We start from the raw sequence: 5485 nt of genomic DNA on the forward strand, positions 1-5485 counted from the left end.
TCTTTAGAGCACTTGAACAAACTCTTCAAGGAAGAAGAACAAATGGCAGCCGAAAACAACAACAATGCCAACAATGCAAGGAAGGTGCTGGGTGACTTTACTGCACCTACTCCCGACTTCTATGGGAGAAGCATCTCTATCCCTGCCATTGGAGCAAACAACTTTGAGCTTAAGCCTCAATTAGTTTCTCTAATGCAACAGAATTGCAAGTTTCATGGACTTCCATTGGAAGATCCTCATCAGTTTTTAGCTGAGTTCTTGCAAATCTGTGACACAGTCAAGACTAATGGGGTTGACCCTGAGGTTTACAGACTGATGCTATCCCCTTTTGCTGTAAGAGACAGAGCTAGAACATGGTTGGATTCTCAACCTAAAGAAAGCCTGGACTCTTGGGAAAAGCTAGTCAATGCCTTCTTGGCAAAGTTCTTTCCACCTCAAAAATTGAGTAAGCTTAGAGTGGAAATCCAAACCTTCAGACAGAAGGAAGGAGAATCCCTCTATGAAGCTTGGGAAAGATACAAACAATTGATCAGAAAGTGTCCCACTGATATGCTTTCTGAATGGAGCATCATAGGTATTTTCTATGATGGTCTCTCTGAACTGTCCAAGATGTCTTTGGATAGCTCTTCTGGAGGATCTCTTCATCTGAAGAAGACGCCTACTGAAGCTCAAGAACTAATTGAAATGGTTGCAAATAACCAATTCATGTACACTTCTGAAAGAAATCCTGTGAACAATGGGACTAGTCAGAAGAAAGGAGTTCTTGAGATTGACACTCTGAATGCCATATTGGCTCAGAATAAAATATTGACCCAACAAGTCAATATGATTTCTCAAAGTCTGTCTGGAATGCAAAATGCACCAAGCAGTACTAAGGAAGCTTCATCTGAGGAAGAAGCTTATGATCCTGAGAACCCTTCAATAGAAGAGGTGAATTACATGGGAGAACCCTATGGAAACACCTATAATCCTTCATGGAGGAATCATCCAAATCTTTCATGGAAGGATCAACAGAGACCCCAACAAGGTTTCAATAACAATAATGGTGGAAGAAACAGGTTTAGCAATAGCAAGCCTTTTCCATCATCTTCTCAGCAACAGACAGAGAGTTCCAAGCAGAATAATTCTGACTTGGCAACCATGGTCTCTGATCTAATCAAAACCACTCAAAGTTTTATGACTGAAACTAGATCTTCCATTAGGAATCTGGAAGGACAAGTGGGTCAGCTGAGCAAGAAAATTACTGAACTTCCTCCAAGCACTCTCCCAAGCAATACTGAAGAAAATCCAAAAGGAGAGTGCAAGGCCATCAATATGGCCGAATTCTGGGAGGAAGGAGAGGCAGTGAACGCCACTGAGGAAGGCCTCACTGGACGCCCACTGACCTCCAATGAGTTCCTCAATGAGGAACCATGGGAATCTGAGGCTCAAGATGAGACCATAGAGATTCCATTGGACTTACTTCTGCCATTCATGAGCTCTGATGAGTATTCTTCCTCTGAAGAGGATGAGTATGTCACTGAGGAGCAAGTTGCTAAATACCTTGGAGCAATCATGAAGCTAAATGACAAGTTATTTGGAAATGAGACTTGGGAGGATGAACCCCCTTTGCTCACCAAAGAACTGGATAACTTGTCTAGGCAGCATTTGCCTCAAAAGAGGCAGGATCCTGGGAAGTTTTCTATACCTTGTACCATAGGCACCATGACCTTCAAGAAGGCCTTGTGTGACTTAGGATCAAGTGTAAACCTCATGCCCCTCTCTGTAATGGAGAAATTAGGGATCTATGAGGTACAAGCTGCAAAAATCTCACTAGAGATGGCAGACAACTCAAGAAAACAAGCTTATGGACTTGTAGAGGATGTTTTGGTGAAGATTGAAGACCATTACATCCCTACTGATTTCATAGTCCTAGAGACTGGGAAATGCAGGGATGAATCCATCATCCTTGGCAGACCCTTCCTAGCCACAGCAAAGGCTGTGATTGATGTTGATAGAGGAGAGTTGATCATTCAAGTGAATGAAGAATCCTTGGTGTTTAAGGCCCAAGGATATACCTCTGTCATCATGGAGAGGAAGCATGAAGGGCTTCTCTCAAAACAGAGCCAAACAGAGCCCCCACAACCAAACTCTAAGTTTGGTGTTGGGAGGCCACAACCAAACTCTAAGTTTGGTGTTGAACCCCCACATTCAAACTCTAAGTTTGGTGTTGGGAGGTTCCAACACGGTTCTGAGCATTTCTGAGGCTCCATGAGAGTCCTCTGTCAAGCTAATGACAATAAAGAAGCGCTTGTTGGGAGGCAACCCAATGTTTTATAATTAATTATTTTCTTTTGTTATTTTATCTTTTTTGTAGGTTGATGATCATAAGAAGTCACAAAAACAATGAAAAAAGCAAAAATAGAATGAAAAACAGGAAGAAAAACAGTACACCCTGGAGGAAGATGCTGCTGGCGTTCAAACGCCAGTAAGCCTAGCAGTTGGGCGTTTAACGCCCAGTCTGGCACCATTCTGGGCGTTTAACGCCAGAAAGGGGCACCAGACTGGCGTTAAACGCCAGTAAAGGGCAAGAACCTGGCGTTAAACGCCAGGAATGGGCACCAGCCCGGCGTTTAACGCCAGAAATGGCTCAAAACGTGGATTTTGATGCCATTTGGTGCAAGGATGCCTTTTCCTTGACACCACAGGATCTGTGGACCCCACAGGACCCTACCATCACTCTCTCTCTTCTTCCCCCATTCACCAATCACCTCAACACCTCTTCCCCAAAAACCCCTCACCTATCAAATCCCATCTTTCTCTTCACCACTCACATCCATCCTTCATAAACCCCCACCAACCTCACCCTTCAAATTCAAACCACTTTCCCTCCCAAACCCACCCATCATGGCCGAACCCTTTACCCCCTCTCTCCTATATATACCCTTCTTCAACCCTTCATTTTCACACAACCTACACACCACTTCTCCCCCTCTTTGGCCGAACACACCACCATCTCCCTCTTCCTCATTTCTTCTTCTTCTACTCTCTTCTTTCTTCTTTTGCTCGAGGACGAGCAAACATTTTAAGTTTGGTGTGGAAAAAGCGTTGCTTTTTCGTTTTTCCATAACCATTATGGCATCCAAGGCCGGAGAAACCTCTAGAAAGAGGAAAGGGAAGGCAAAGGCTTCCACCTCCGAGTCATGGGAGATGGATAGATTCCTCTCAAAGGTGCATCAAGTCCACTTCTATGAAGTTGTGGCCTTGAAGAAGGTGATCCCCGAGGTCCCTTTTTCACTCAAAAAGGGTGAATATCCGGAGATCCGACATGAGATCCGAAGAAGAGGTTGGGAAGTTCTTACCAACCCCATTCAACAAGATCTTGATGGTTCAAGAGTTCTATGCCAATGCATGGATCACCAAGAACCATGACCAAAGTGTGAACCCGAATCCAAAGAATTATCTTACTATGGTTCGGGGGAAATACTTGGATTTTAGTCCGGAGAGTGTGAGGGTGGCGTTCAACTTGCCTATGATGCAAGGAGATGAACATCCTTACACTAGAAGGGTCAACTTTGATCAAAGGTTGGACCAAGTCCTCACAGTTATATGTGAAGAGGGCGCACAATGGAAGCAAGATTCAAGGGGAAAGCCGGTTCAATTGAGAAGGCATGACCTCAAGCCCGTGGCTAGAGGGTGGTTAGAGTTCATACAACGCTCAATCATCCCGACTAGCAACCGGTCCGAAGTTACCATAGACCGGGCCATCATGATCCATAGCATCATGATTGGAGAAGAAGTAGAAGTTCATGAGGTTATAGCCCAAGAACTCTATAAAGTGGCGGACAAGACCTCCACCTTGGCAAGGTTAGCCTTTCCTCATCTCATTTGTCACCTCTGTTATTCAGTTGGAGTTGACATAGAGGGAGACATCCCCATTGATGAGGACAAGCCCATCACCAAGAAAAGGATAGAGTACACAAGAGATTCCACTCATCATGAAATCCCTGAAATTCCTCAAGGGATGAATTTTCCTCCACAAAACTATTGGGAGCAACTACACACCTCCCTAGGAGAGTTGAGTTCCAACATGGGACAACTAAGGGTGGAGCATCAAGAACACTCCATCATCCTTCATGAGATTAGAGAAGATCAAAGAATCATGAGGGAGGAGCAACAAAGACAAGGAAGAGGCATTGAGGAGCTCAAGCACTCCATAGGATCTTCAAGAGCAAGAAAGAGCCGCCATCACTAAGGTGGACCCGTTCTTTGATTTCCTTGTTATTTGTTCTTCTGTTTTTCGAAAATTTATGCTTATGTTTATCCATGTTTGTGTCTTGTGATCATTAGTGTCTTAGTGTCTATGCCTTAAAGTTATGAATGTCCTATGAATCCATCACCTTTCTTGAATAAAAATGTGCTTAATTGAAAAAGGAAGAATTGCATGAATTTTGAATTTTATAATAGTTTAATTATTTTGATGTGGTGGTAATATTTTTGTTCTCTGAATGTATGCTTAAACAGTGCATATATATCTTGAATTTGTGGTTCATGAATGTTGGCTCTTGAAAGAATGATGAAAAAAGAGACATGTTACTGAGGATCTGAAAAATCATAAAAATGATTCTTGAAGCAAGAAAAAGCTATTCAAAAAAAAAAAAGAAAAAAAATCGAAAAAAAAGAGAAAAACGAAAAAAAAAATAGAAAGAAATAAAGAGTTGTGATCCAAGGCAAGTAAGAGTGTGCTTAAGAACCCTGGACACCTCTAATTGGGGACTTTAGCAAAGCTGAGTCACAATCTGAAAAGGTTCACCCAATTATGTGTCTGTGGCATGTATGTATCCGGTGGTAATACTGGAAGACAGAGTGCTTTGGGCCACAGCCAAGACTCAATAAATAGCTATGTTCAAGAATCATCATACTTCACTAAGAGAATCATTAGCACTATCTGGACTCTGAGTTCCTAAAGAAGCCAACCATTCTGAATTTCAAAGGATAGAGTGAGATGCCAAAACTATTCAGAAGCAAAAAGTTAAAAGCCCCGCTCATCTAATTAATACTGATCTTCACAGATGTTTTTGGAATTCATTGCATATTCTCTTCTTTTTATCTTATTTGATTTTCAGTTGCTTGGGGACAAGCAACAATTTAAGTTTGGTGTTGTGATGAGCGGATAATTTGTATACTTTTTGGCATTGTTTTTAGTATGTTTTTGGTATGATATAGTTAGGTTTTAGTATATTTTTATTAGTTTTAAGTTAAAATTCTCTTTTCTGGACTTTACTATGAGTTTGTGTGTTTTTCTGTGATTTCAGGTATTTTCTGGCTGAAATTGAGGGACCTGAGCAAAAATCTGATTTAGAGACCAAAAAGGACTGCAGATGCTATTGGATTCTGACCTCCCTGCACTCGAAGTGGATTTTCTGGAGCTACAGAAGCCCAATTGGCGCGCTCTCAACAGCGTTGGAAAGTAGACATCCTGGGCTTTCCAGCAATATATGATAGT

The 5485-nt window shown here is 42.1% G+C and overlaps 1 non-coding gene across 1 annotated transcript; it reads right to left on the reverse strand.

The window, feature by feature from the left end:
- Nucleotides 1-447: 447 nt before the first annotated feature.
- Nucleotides 448-555, reverse strand: LOC112804904 (small nucleolar RNA R71). The gene has a single exon (XR_003203521.1). It is a non-coding gene; the product is annotated as a small nucleolar RNA R71 (small nucleolar RNA).
- Between the last annotated feature and the right edge of the window lie 4930 nt (nucleotides 556-5485).

The sequence above is a fragment of the Arachis hypogaea genome, chromosome 5 (assembly GCF_003086295.3).
Source record: "Arachis hypogaea cultivar Tifrunner chromosome 5, arahy.Tifrunner.gnm2.J5K5, whole genome shotgun sequence".
Taxonomy (NCBI): Eukaryota; Viridiplantae; Streptophyta; class Magnoliopsida; order Fabales; family Fabaceae; genus Arachis; species Arachis hypogaea.